This window comes from Rhinopithecus bieti, unplaced genomic scaffold (genome assembly GCF_001698545.2).
Source record: "Rhinopithecus bieti isolate Rb0 unplaced genomic scaffold, ASM169854v2 scaffold_4781, whole genome shotgun sequence".
NCBI classification, from domain to species: Eukaryota; Metazoa; Chordata; class Mammalia; order Primates; family Cercopithecidae; genus Rhinopithecus; species Rhinopithecus bieti.
Genome location: NW_016805181.1, coordinates 5,703,575 through 5,717,304, shown reverse-complemented (window position 1 = coordinate 5,717,304; position 13,730 = coordinate 5,703,575). Strand labels below are relative to the sequence as shown.

Here is a 13,730-nt window from a genome sequence, read left to right as displayed (position 1 = left end):
TAAATGACAGGTAGTATCATCCAGTCTCCCATGATGCTGAGAAGTGGCAGTGCTTAGGATAGACGATGAAATGAATATTCATAAAAGAAAACATTTGGTCTTTCTGCCTCCTGGGATCATCAAGCAAGCATTGCCAAGGGATCTTTCCATTCAACCATTCGGGAACTACTGTTCATTTATTTGTTGCTTTTGAAATTATTATATATCTATCATTTTTTATCATCATTCAGCAGTTGAACGAAGAATCTAAAGAGGAACATGCAGATACCTTGGAGGAAGGACAAGCAGGAGAGGCCTCTAAATTCCTTAATTTCATATTAACCCTTAAAGAACTTCTTTCTTTCTTTGAGAGGACACATACCAAAGCTAAAACACAGTTCTTCATGCCCTCCAACACATTGGCAGTGGGGCCCGTTTTCAATTAAACACAGTGGTTGTGTTTTGGACCTTTTAAAAACCATTAGTTGATTAATAAATATAGGACCCAGGAGCATCTCAAGAAAGCTAGAGAGGAGAGGATCCTGGGTGAGGTTCTGGCTAGACTAAGCACGGACTTTCTGTGCAGTACTTGCATCTGGGGAAAGAAGTATTGTCCAACTGGCCAAATTCAGACCATTAAACCAAAATGTTGAAGCAGTACTCTAAGGGTTAATTTTTTTTTTTTTTTTTGGCATGCATGCTAATTGACTTGGTGTGTGTGTCGAGCAGCCAATGCGAACCCCCAGCACACTCTACTTCAAGAGTCGCCAGTTCAAAAGGGTACTACTATACAAACTGGTACAAGACCTGTGTGCTTTCCTGTGTCAAACTGATCAGAGGATCAGTGTGTGGAAAGTCCCAAGGTTTGGGCTGGGTGGGAAGCAGGAAAGCCTCATAAACACTCAAAGCTGTGAATGGAAATTCATATAGTATTCTGTGATTAGTAGGTAAATAGTAACACCCAGACCAGGAACCTGAAGGTGAAGTGAGGTGAGGGAAAGGAGACAGAATACCAAGAGAAGCAAAACACTTTCCCTAAAGGGAAGCGACATAAACCTCCTCCCTCCAGGAGAGGGCCAGCTTGGGAAATGGAAGATGAAGGATTTCCTAGTAGTGCCAGTTTGGAAATCACTATGTGCAATACCAGTTAGTATAGTTACACTTCTGTAAGGACACGGCTTGGCTGTTCAACAGGCAGGAATCTGTGCAGTAGAGGAACTCAGGGCCCACTTAGAGGCAGGGTGAGTTAGTCTGTGGGAATCTCTGACCATGTTCCATGCACTGGATTTATCCATTCTTCATCTCTGCTACAAGTCAAACATGCCCTACATCATCTCCCAAATCACGTGGAAAAATCTCCAGACAAGCATTAAGAGTAACCTATATTTGCAGTCACAAACTAGGCAGACTGAACAAAAAACAACACTGAAAAACAGTTCTTAAAAAAAAAAAAAAACGACAATTACCAGGTTTTCACTAAGGTAGGGAAGTGGGTAGAAAGACAGCATGGAATTTGGTTAGTCCAATGCTGAAAGGAGACACAAGCAAGGAAGCCAAACATCACAGCCTGCCATGGCTCTAGGCCTGCTCTCCTACACAGGTACTAATTTTGATGAAAAAAGGAAAATCCAGGCTACAGTGAATCGGTGACACTTTTGCAATTCTCAGGCCATGGGGGTGCTTGTTTTTGTTTCAAAAACAAGACCCAAAGGTCCATGGGTGTCAGAGTTCCCAGTCACCCTAGTTGCAGTGAAAAATGTGCATGAACTGGGTTGACCAGAAATCCTATAGATTCCAGGGTTGAAGAGACGATGCATCTCTATGCTATGGAAGCCACCAGCAGGATATGTTACTAAAGAGTAAATGGTGTGTGTGTGTGTGTGTGTGTGTGTGTGTGTGTGTGTGTGTGTAAGAGAATAAGCAAACAAGGATGGGGAGATCTGTAGGTAACTACTGTACTCAGGTGCTCACTTGTGCCAGCGGGGACTCACATAGCTATGCATTATAAACTCATAGTCATCAAGATTGATGTATATGCAGTCAAGGGGAGAGAAAAAAAGTATTGGTTCCCAATATCATGGAAAACTGACTATTGTTTCACCAAAGCCAAAACCTGACTGTTACCCTCACAGTTGTTACTGGTGGAGTTACTGGTGGCATATTTGGGGCCGTCGTGAATTCCCTAGCTCCTATTAATTCCATGGCCTCTGTGGTTAATTTGGTGGTAACCTAGAAATACAGCTAATTGGAAAAGTATTTGCTAGGCTGTGGTAGAAAATGGAATAGCTGGGGGAGAGATGTGAGCTGAATGCCACGGAGAACATTTGGATTCAACATAAATGGAAACAGGTATTGAGAAGAGCATAAGGAATTGGCTGCAGCAACTTCTCCACTGTTTCTTACCTTCCTGGTCCTTTCTGTCATCTCTTCTCATAATGCTTATGTTCAATGGCCACAATGAAAGGGCTTGAAGCTAGAGGACATGGTGTTGAAAAACGCACCTTAACAACACCCCTGGTTTACAGGAAACATGTTGAAGCCATACAAGACCTTTTCTCTAATCCTTTCAAAAAATGTAGAACTGATTTCATCATGTTTCATTATCATTCCTTGAGTACTAGACTTGGAGCTGAAATACTAGAGGAAGTAAATGATGCCGCTGGCGCAGGTGGCTTTTCCTCTGGCTGAAGCTGGAAGGTAATATGAACAAACCCCAGTGATATGAGGGGGCAGGGGGCAGGCAGAGAAGCAGGAAATTCTGGGACAAAAGACCCAGGTAGGATGAGTGATTGGGCAATGTACTTTCTATCCCTTTTAGCTATTTCCTGCTTGCCACTACAGCCCCAGCAGAAATGTCCTGCCTGATTTTTTTCAAGTGGCAACAGAACTGTTTATCAGATCCCCTCTGAGATAAGTCCTCTGAGTGCCTATAGTTCATACACTCGCACAATCAGACCACGGAGTGGAGCTTCCAAAGACCCATTATTTCATTCCTCAGATGGAAACAACCCATGGAGACGTTCATTGATCCTTTAAAAAGAGAATACGTAATTCAACAACAAAAGAGTTGGCCATATCAACCAGGATTTACTTTCCTCCCAAAGAGACTTTATCTTAATGATTAATGCACATTACAGGATGGAGAATGAAATACAAACACCTCTCCCTTCTTGTGTAAAGTAGGAGGAGTTTCCTTGTCTAGATACACAGAAACTTCAAAAGCTAGCAAAGAAATTGTGCTTTAAAGAAAAAAAAAAAAAAACTACAAAGGAAAGTGACTCTGGATCACACACAGACTTAGATTTCCAGTCTGATGAGGCATATCCACCTCAGAAGGATTTACACGGTATATGTTGCCAACAGGAAAAAAAAAAAAAAAAAAGGCGGAGTTTTACAAACTGAAATAACACTGTTCTGCCTCTGGTAGTAAAAAACTGACTTACCCTAAATTGCTACGGGTTAACTAACTTAACTTACACCCTCTTTACAATTAGAGGATACAAGATACTTGGTAAGTGACGGACTATTCATTTCTAGGCTCCCATAATCCATGAAACAAGCGTGATACTAAAACCGTAGGCAAATTTAGCATTTTGACCAGGACTCCATGACTGGGCACCTTCAAAAGAGCCTCCCTAAAGAGATGACTCTTATGGAATGAAGGTTCAGTTGTAGGGTAGAGGTTGAAATACAAATTCCTGTTTCCTCTTGGCCATCAAGTAAGTATATCCTCAGCATTTAGATGCCTCTACAGGGGAAAATAAGACTCACTCAAAGTGGGAAATGTTTCTCTTTCCTCATCTACTTAGTAATCAAATTTTCAAAAAGACTCTTGAGCAGGAAGATCCAACAGACCTTCCCGAAGACTGACTTAAGAACTTGTCTTTTCAGAGCACCAGGCAAGTGAGAGCTACCCAGGTTTTCTTTCAGAGGGCAGGAGCTCTAAGCACAAAATCTCACTGCTAGCAGTGCTTCCTCTGGGCACCTTCCTCATCTCCAAGAGGGAAGGATCGCCCCCTCTTCGCAGCCTCTAAACTTCCCTGGGTTTGCTGCAGTCTGTTTTCCCACCTTCCTGAGTCTGGCTGCCGAACCCTGTGAAGATACTTCTCCAGGGTAGTCGTTCTCAAACTTTGGCATGCAGTTGGAGGGCTTGTTAAAATCTTGCTGGGCTCCATCCCCAGTCTCTGATTTAGTAGATTTGGGGGTGGGGGCCGTAGATGTTGCATTTCTCACAATTTCCCAGATCATGGGGATGCTGCTCCTCTGGGAACACCACTTTGAGACCTGCCACTCCCAAAAACCTTTCTTGCAACTGCACACTAATTATAGGTGTCGCTGCTCAAGAAACTTCCCATTCAGACCTGAACAGAGATGATTCAGTGTTTGAGCCTGCCTCCAGATAACCAGCTGCATACCACTTAGTTAATTGCTGAGATCAAGGGGTTGAACAGACATTTTCTGTTTCAGAGGCAAACGAGGGGTGAAAAAATTAAAAGATACAGGGAAGCAATTGCAGTGCCACTGTGCAAGCTTCACCAGTGGACATTCCAATTAACAATCAGAGAGTACCTGCTGAGCACATTTTTGATTAAGATTAAAAGGAAAAATGATGAAGTACAGATGGGGAGGGGTTACGGAGACCATCATTTATAGGGGATAAAGAAATGGTAAGTAGCTTAAGAATAACAACAACAGTAACACACACCCAAGATGATTTAATAGGGAAGAGACTGGCTGAAGAACAAGATAGCATTTTGTGAAATAATTTCCAACATTCAAATTCTCCTCACTCTTGCAGCTAGTCCCTTTATAAACTGAATGGGGCCCTCTCAATTCCCACCTGGATTATGAACAGGCAGAGTTCAGGCCCACAGCACCACAGACATGAGTCAACGCAATACGCCTAATGATTCTAGACTCTTCTCCAAGTCTCACCTCTGCAATGCTGCCAAATTAATTTAATTAAAAGATGTCATTCATCCACCATCATGGTCCCCTCTTGTTTCATACATTAACTCTAAGCCTAGCTAGGAAGAACTTCTAAAACCTAGACTCATCCTACATCTCCTACTTTATTTTCTACTATGTTTCAGTCCAAACTTTTGCCTTCATTATTTCATGAATGTGACCCATGTATTCCCTAATTTTAAATCTATGCCTTCTCTGTGGCCTCTTCAACTGCTCTTTACTCTTTGTGTTCAAACCTTGGGCAGTCTTTGAGGCCAACCTCAAGACTTGATTCAGCAAACTACTTGTGCCCTCATTGACCTCTCCCATCTCTGAATTCCCATGCTACTGGGAGCAAAAAATTCAAAACTGTCTCATTATGTTCATATTCAATTATTCTTCAATTCAATGTAATAATACCTGACAATTGTATAACATTTACATATGCTATTGCATTTGGTCCTCACAAATTGGCAGAATGAAGTAGATATTGTGCTATAATCCCCATTTTACAGACAGAGAAGCAGAGGCTTAGATATCCAACCAAGACCCTGCAGTTATGTGGTAGAGTTAGGACAGAGATGCACTAGCCTTGTGCTATACCACTTCCTCTCCAGATGGAGTGCAGCCTTCTTGGAGAGGAAGAGGAAGCATAAGACATAGTGTCTGCTATCTACAGCGCCTCACCTGGAGCTCATGTAAAAATGATGGGAGTGGTTGACTGATTCATAAATCCTTCATAGAGGAGGACAAACTGCCCTAGAAAAAAATCCATGTGTCTGTTGGGTGGTCTAGGAAAATGCATAGGAAGCAGATGTATTCAACCTGTACCTAACCCTAACCCTCCTCAGTAGAGACTGTCATATGGGACACTAATAATCCCCAGAAGTCCTCTCTGGGACCCTGTGTGGGGCGGTAGCATCATGAAGACTGATCCCATCGGCTGAGGGGAAGTTCTTCTGCTTATAGAGGAGTAACTCCTAGTTATCCATCTGATTAAAGATGAATGACCCTTCAAGTAGCCCAATCTTCCCTCATCCTCTCCTATTCTAGGAGAACAAGGATGAAGATAATGAAAGCTGATAATACTTAGATACTCTGAAGACTCTTAATTATGAACTAGATGATTAATAAGCTTTGCATCCCATTCAATCTAATCAAAATAAATTTTAAAAAGACATCATATAGAGCTGGATTTTTATGGAACCTATCTATAACCAAGAGGGAATAGGTCTAAGTGATTTGAAGTTTTCCTGGCTATGCCTGGACATAATGGATAAACTAAGTGCCTCAGTTTTCCTGCCTACAGAACTGGAATAAAAGCATTTAGCCAGCCAGAATATTGTGAGACAGACTAATTTTAAAAGGGAGGCAAGTCTTTGCAATGCACTTCAAATTAGAAACTGATATTATTATTCATAAAATTTAAGATCACAGAAAAATATTTTGTGAGCTAATAACAATAATGGATTTAGTGTGAATGACATGATACTAATTCATCATCGAAAAAGCAATAATATTTATATAGAACATTTTCTCCTGAACTGGACAACACCCCAGCACTGCCCTGAACCTGACTGGATCCAAGCTGAAAGCTTTGTATTCTTTTGTTTTCCTTCGTGCTGCCATTTTAATTATCTTATCAGAGCTGTGTACCTAAGAGTTTATCTTTCTAATATCGATTCTTCTCAGGTTTATACTGGATGGGGCATGTGTTCAATAACTTGTGTAGTTTTTAGTTTTACCAAACAGAATAAAGCATCTCCAGTTTATCCCAGAACATCATGGAGTGGTTATCTTCTAAGATGTGGTTATCTTTCATGCATCAGTTTGTGGGCAATCATTAATCAATAGTAATGATAATAACACCAAAATGGGCTCCCTCTTTTTTATCTTAAAACATTTTTCTTAGACCTTGAAATGGCTCTAATGTAAATAGAAAACAGTCTTTGTTACTCTGCAGTATTGATCAATTATGATCCCATGCCAGCTGGTTATTTAACTGGCTTTATTGGGAAGTCATCAGTTATAGGTTTGTATCAACAGAATTATTAATCCTTTTGATGGCAGCAGGTTCCTAATTATAGCTCTGCTCAGTTGAAGAGATGTGATCCAATAGCCACAAATATATGTATTCCATGTTGAAATGAATTGGAGCATACCGGAAAGTAGTATAAAAACCCTCACAACTCTTTAGAATCCGTATATGCTCTGTATTTTTGAGCTTTGAGTAATATGGAGAATCCTGAAACAATGATAGCAGTTGACTTCAGAGCAGTTGTAAGGCTCAGGATGGCTACCCAAATAATTATTCCTAAGAATAAAACATTCTTCTAGGAGACAAATAAAATGACATAGATTGCTAATGGAGAGAATGGAATATGTCAATTCCTTATAAATTTTTCAATAAAACACACACAGATCATTTGTTTTCATGAAACTCAGGTGGTGAGAACCTCTTGTTTGTTATGAAGCTCTTTTAAATTTTATCTAATAAGATTTCAATATTATATCTTAACTAAGAGTCTCCTTTCCCATCTTCATTCCATACTTTTTTATCCACGATGGAGCTAGATAGGTATAGCAAAAGCAAAATATGGGCATTACAAGTTGACCTCAAAAGTGTTTGGCAGCTAGGTAGTTTTAGAATTCAATGGAAGAGTTCCAGCTCTATCACTTACTAGCCATAGGATCTTAAGCAAATAATTTGACCTCTTCAAGCCTTTGTTTTCTCTTCTGTAAACTGGGGATAAGGTTATGAATTCCCAAGGTTGTTCTAAGAATGAATCAGATGACTCAGCACTCAAAAGTGATAATAATATCTAAAACTAAGGTAATAATAATAGTGATAATAGGAACTGTTTGTAGAAAATGCCCGCTGAAAGGCAATCATTCAACTGAACAAAACCTGATAGGATCAATTGTTTCTATTTTTTTCATTTATTTTTTCATTTGTATCTGCTTTACTGCCTCTTTATCTGGTGTTGCATTGTAATCCAAATGCCCAACAGGCTGTCCACTGAGCTATTGTGAGATTTCACAAATGCCTAGTATAATTCTATAGAGTATTAAAGAAGAAAAAGTGAAAATTATATTTCCATGAAGGCAGCCACACAGTCTCATCAATGCTAAATAATTAACCAATATTTCTTGACAGAGAAAACCATGAGTCACTTTAACGAGTGGCCACAGGAGTTTGTGTATTCTCCTTTTTTCCGGTTTTTTTTTTTTTTTTTTTTTTTTTTTTAGAGATGAGAGCTTTCCTTGCCTGGTTGGCTTAGCACGGATCTACATAAGAGGCAGAGATCTGAACCAGTCATATGTCTTATAAGTATCTCTTCTAAGTTTTCTTCTGTAAGAGCAAGTACTTTTTCACTGTTACACTCTTGGAATGATGTCCAAGACAACCTATCCACTAATGCTTGCTTTCTCCAGCTTATCTGCAGACTACAATTATTTCAATCACAGTTGTTACCACAGTAGAATTAGTGTTCATATTTGTTACCAACTTTTATGTAATAAATCGGAGTTAAGCTACTATATAAAACAGAGTCTTTCCAAACAAGTATTGCTTGATTTTAGTTTTCACTAAACTGTCTGAGGAATCATGACCGACCAGTTCTACTCACTCATTCCGCTTCCTCCACTGATTCTAGCCATCCCCCCAACCTTTCGTTTTTAGGAAACTCTTATCTATCTAGAAGAGGAATAGGATGGAGTAGATTATCCAAATAGCACTAAATGCATATGCATTCATGCACATATACCAGAAGACAGAGTGAAAGTTCTTCGAGGACAGGGTCAATGAGCCATGTATAGGTATGGAGTGGTTCATGTGGGTGGGCACCCACACAACATGTATACACACAAACATCCACAGCCTCCCTGCACAAATATATGCTGTCCGCCCAACCCCAATCCCACCCTGGGACCACACACAAAACAGGACAGCCTAGATGAGGTGATTAGAAATGGGGGAAAGGAAGAAGAAGAGAAGTCCTAGGTCTGAATGGAGAGCTGAGAATCTGGACACAAAGCCTGGCGTGGGGAACGGAACCTCTGACCCCTGGATCCATACTCCTGTCACATCTATGGGAATTTAGTCCTAGGGAAGCAAGAATAGACTATTCATGTGACCACCACTTTCTGCTTCCTATGCCTTTTTTTGGGATATTAAATATTGCCACCTATGTGCTGGGAGGCTGATAAACAATCATCTATAACCAGGGATAGCCAACAACCCCTAGCCATTGGGGAGCAAGGACCTGGAGCTCACATTTCTGAAAGAGAGGGCATCCTAGAGAAAGTAACTCAGGGTACAGTTTCAAAGCACTTCATATCAAGGCTTCCCAAATAAGAAGCCCTCATATTCATATAGGGGATGGCAGAGGCTCCTAAGAGAAAATAAGAGCTCTCTATTTGTCAAAGGCTGGCCAATCAGGGCACGGTTGGGCAGGTAGGTTGGTACTCCCATAGCATTAACAGATTTTCAAATCACTGTAGGACTTCTTTAGGCTGTTACTAGATGCAGACTTCAAAATTCTGTCTGAACCTTCTCCAGATGTTTGCCTTGGACTCTCTGGGCCTCCCCTGGTCATCTCACCAGTCCCCTACTTAGCTTATGCCTTATACTCCCTTTTCTTGCCATCCTCCCTGGCTTTGACATAGCCCTGTCATACCTGGATGGCATGACCCTAGCAATGGCACCTTGCTGTGGGTCTCCCTGCAAGGATTTGGAGTAAAGAAGCTAAAACTATTGAATCCACAGCTAGAACCAGCCTGTTCTGGGTTCCAGACTGGCAGTTGGGGATAATGAGATGCCTAAGATGTATCTCTCTCTTGTTCTGAACCTTAGTGTTTCAGCCAGTAGCCTAAGAGGTTTATTACAGTTCCAACTCTTGTACCTCTCAGCCACATCTGCACTCAAGCAGAATGGCACACAAGTACCTCAGTAGGGCACTCAAGGTCCACACTAACAAAGAGTACCGATGCTGACAACCTGCTGATACTGAAAGTAGGAAGCCTGAGAACATCTGGGAAAAAAATAATTATGTAAAATATAATTGCTCCATTTATCTGCTGCTTCACTTTGACAAACAGACAACAATGTCACATAAACTATTTAGTCACCACAAGGACACCAGCTTATTTAAAGTTACACATGAATTTATATGTGATGCTGACGGATAATTATAATAGCTTAGTTTCTAACATCTTGAAGTTTTGTTGTTGTTGTTGTTGCTGTTCAGGAATTTTTTTTTTTTTTTAAGAAGACGCAGAGAGAGACCTGGTACAAGTCTTTCTGACATCTGGCATAGAAAACAATTATACCTTTATTGCACAAGGAAATAAAATAGCTGTGTCTTAGCTCCGTCTTTGGCTGACAGCTAAGGCCTGGAAGTTTTGTAAGTTTTCCTATTTAGGAGTTTTGTTGAGAGCCCAGCAGCCTCACGGCCAAAACGGAGTGTCTGAGATGCTGCTGATTAGAAGTCATGGGTCTGCTGAGTACAAGGCTGGAGTCACTCCTTAGGAATGTCATAAGCAACCTGGGCAGTAGAAACCAACATCACCATGGAAAATCAGACACGATGAGTTACCTTTAAAACAAACTATCATCATTAACAGGGAAAATGGCAATGACTTATTAGCCCCTATGATTACACAATCATATCTTCAAGTATGCACACTTTTCATTTCCTTCTTGACAACTTCATGAAAGTAATGTCTCATCTCCTGGAACATTTCTTTTCCTTTTTTTTCTTTCTTTCCCTTTTGCTTCTAATTAACATTGAAAATCATTTATGTATCAAAATTTGGTTTCCCCTGCCCATGTTTCAGAAATAATAAATAGCTGGCCGAGTGTGGTGACTCACGCCTGTAATCCCAGAACTTTGGGAGGCCAAGGTAGGCAGATCACCTGATGTCAGGAGTTTGAGAGCCACCTGGCCAACATGGTGAAACCCCATCTATACTGAAAATACAAAAATTAGCTGGGAGTGGTGGTGAACACCTGTAGTCCCCGCTACCCAGGAGGCTGGGGCAGGAGAATCATTTGAAGATTTTGAAGAGGTTGCAGTGAGCCAAGATCACACCACTGCACTCCAGCCTGGGCAACGGGGTGAGACTCTGTCTCAAAAAAAGAAAAGAAATAATAAATAGCTATTTCCATCATATCAATGACATTGAATATAGACTAGACTTTTGAATATAAATTTGGAAAGAAATATGATGAATCACATGCCCAGTGGGGTGAAGTGTCTTTCTCCTCGCTTCCTCCTGCAGGTCCTTCTTTTAATTTTATTGTCCTATCTTTGAACTTCTCTAGAGACGTTTTCCCTATCATGGTAAAAACATCTCTGTGAGAGGCCGAGGATGGCCCCAGGAAGCTGATTTCTTACGATTTTCTCTTCTGTCTCTGTGAATGGATCTCTGTATCCCCACTTTCTGTTGGGCTTCAGAAATCCTTTCATTTTATGAGGAATCACTGTGTTTTTTCTGGGAAAGAGTAATGGGTCTCTGTACTGAAGAATCTCACAAAAGAGAATCAGATGTTTCCGTTGCCAAGTCCCCAGATGAAAGTGCTCATAAAATAAGAATATGTCAACGTGCTGGGCAGGATCGGCTGCCTGCACAGGTCTGTACTGTAATTCCATTTAAGCTCCTTTCAAAAAGGGAAATGCTCCCATTCAAAGGATCTTTTAACTGGTTACCAAAAGAACACGCTATGAAATTCTAAGCAAAGTCCATTTTAATAGAATATATAGATAGGGTATGTTTAATAGAATAGGAGGAAAAAAGGAGTGTGGGAAGAGCTTCAATATACTAGGACCCAGATAGTAGAAGATCAGATTTCATGAAGAAAACATAAAAATAAGATAAGAAGCATTCAGCTTTGTTTCATTCAGACTGCTTAGTGCCTAGTCTTGGGCTAAGGGATGCTGACAAGCTAGTATCATCCAGAATTCTCTAGGAACTGTTATTCCTACCCTAGGTTTATCACAGCTTGGGATGCCTCGCCTTTCATTTTTCTCAGTTTACAACCAAGGCAGGTCTAAAATGTACAGTATCTATTTGAAATGACAAAACAAAAAAAAAAATAACGTGAGAAAACAGATCCTGACAGTTGTGTTTTATAAAAGTCCATTCTGAGAATACAACAAAGAAGTACACAAGTTTAAAAAAAAATAAGGAAAAGAAAGCACTTTTAAAGTAAGTCATTAGACAGCCCTAAGGCAAAAAATATATATTTCAAGAAGAGAAAATGATCACAATTTACAAATCAATGATGTTGAATGCAGTGCCAACATGCTTTAATAAACACGATATTTCTTTCTAGTAGTACCATTTTACTTCTTTTAAAGTTGAATTAATGGTTTTCCTAAACACGATACACTATGAGAAATATCAATAATTGCATTTCCTGAGGCATTTAGCCCAAGAGGTGCTTTTTAAAAGTATATCTATTTATTTAGATATTTGTTAGATCTAAGCAAAATCAAATCAGGTAACATTATTCAGAAAGACATGAAAGGGTATCATCATCCTGGTCACTTGGTGCACACCCGTGTGGAGTTAGGAACATGTAGGACTGATGATCAGGTAGGTTGTTACTTGGGAAACTGGCCCTAGCTTCTAATTCTTTGTCATTAGTCTTTGCTCAGCATAAACCTAAAAACGGGAGATTTATTTCTCTCTTTTCCAATGTCCTAGTCTTGAATTGTCAAGGGACAGTGTGGCCTTTGTGATATCACAGCAAACTGAGGGCCCACAGGGATGATCCAGGAGAAGCCTCAGGCCCAGTGGTTCAGTGTATTAGAATGCTCGCTGCTTTAACTCATGCATGCGTCCAGTGCTCACCACATTCAGGGCCATCAGGGAAAGCACGTCAACATGCACGGGCAGTGCAGGAAAGGAATCTGGTTAACCTGGAGGCGACAACCGAAAGGGGGAGGTTGCATCATGCAATGAAAAACCACAGCTTGGCCTTAGCTGCCATGCAGAAAGGACCTACATCAAAGAGTCTGCAGTGCGGCTCCTGGGTAAGAGTCGATATGAGAGAGGTGAGTTACTTCAGCAATGAGAGACACAGGCAGAAAAATGTTCAAACCACTCTAAACAGAACACTGTACAGAGCGCTGGCATTACACGCGAGAAGAGGCAGCTTTGGGGACGAGGAGGGGCGAGACAGAGGGAAGGTGAGGACAGAACTGGTCGTTACTCAGTGAAATGGCTTCCCTGGCCATCCTTTCATATGTATGTATTTTTATAATGTATTTCACTTCAACAAATAACCTCATGAGAGTTTTTAACGTCAACCATAATTGTTAAGATGTTATGAAAATTCAGGAGAAACAAGGCATCAGTTACATAAAGATACACACCATGGTTTCCTGTAGTTACAGTTCATTATAGAAGCAGAGCTGAAGCTGGTCAGATAAATAAGAGACAGTTAAGTGCCAACATCCTTAATACTTTGGTTACAGAGCTCATGATGACTCTCAAGGCGTAACATAGTGTTGAAGGAACTCACAGTCATGAAAGCTCAGGTGGTGCAAGGGTAGGGACTCTATGCATCTATACCCCTGAAAGCCATTTTTAACCCTGAAGTTAACCACGCTCTCAAGTGGAGCCATCTTTTCTTCATCTCAGCACGAATGGCAGGTGAACAGTGAACTCACCCCATACATATTGACCATTTAGCAGAACCCTAGTTACAGGTAAGAGTCTCAAAGGTATTTCTTATCAAAATCAATTCATCAGCAAAAAGCATATATATGTGAGATATATATATATATATATATATA

The 13,730-nt window shown here is 40.5% G+C and overlaps 1 protein-coding gene across 9 annotated transcripts in view; it reads right to left on the bottom strand.

Moving 5' to 3' along the window:
- KCNMA1 (potassium calcium-activated channel subfamily M alpha 1) overlaps window positions 1-13,730 on the bottom strand; it is a 767,391-nt gene that overhangs the window by 315,469 nt on the left and 438,192 nt on the right. The window lies entirely within an intron of this gene.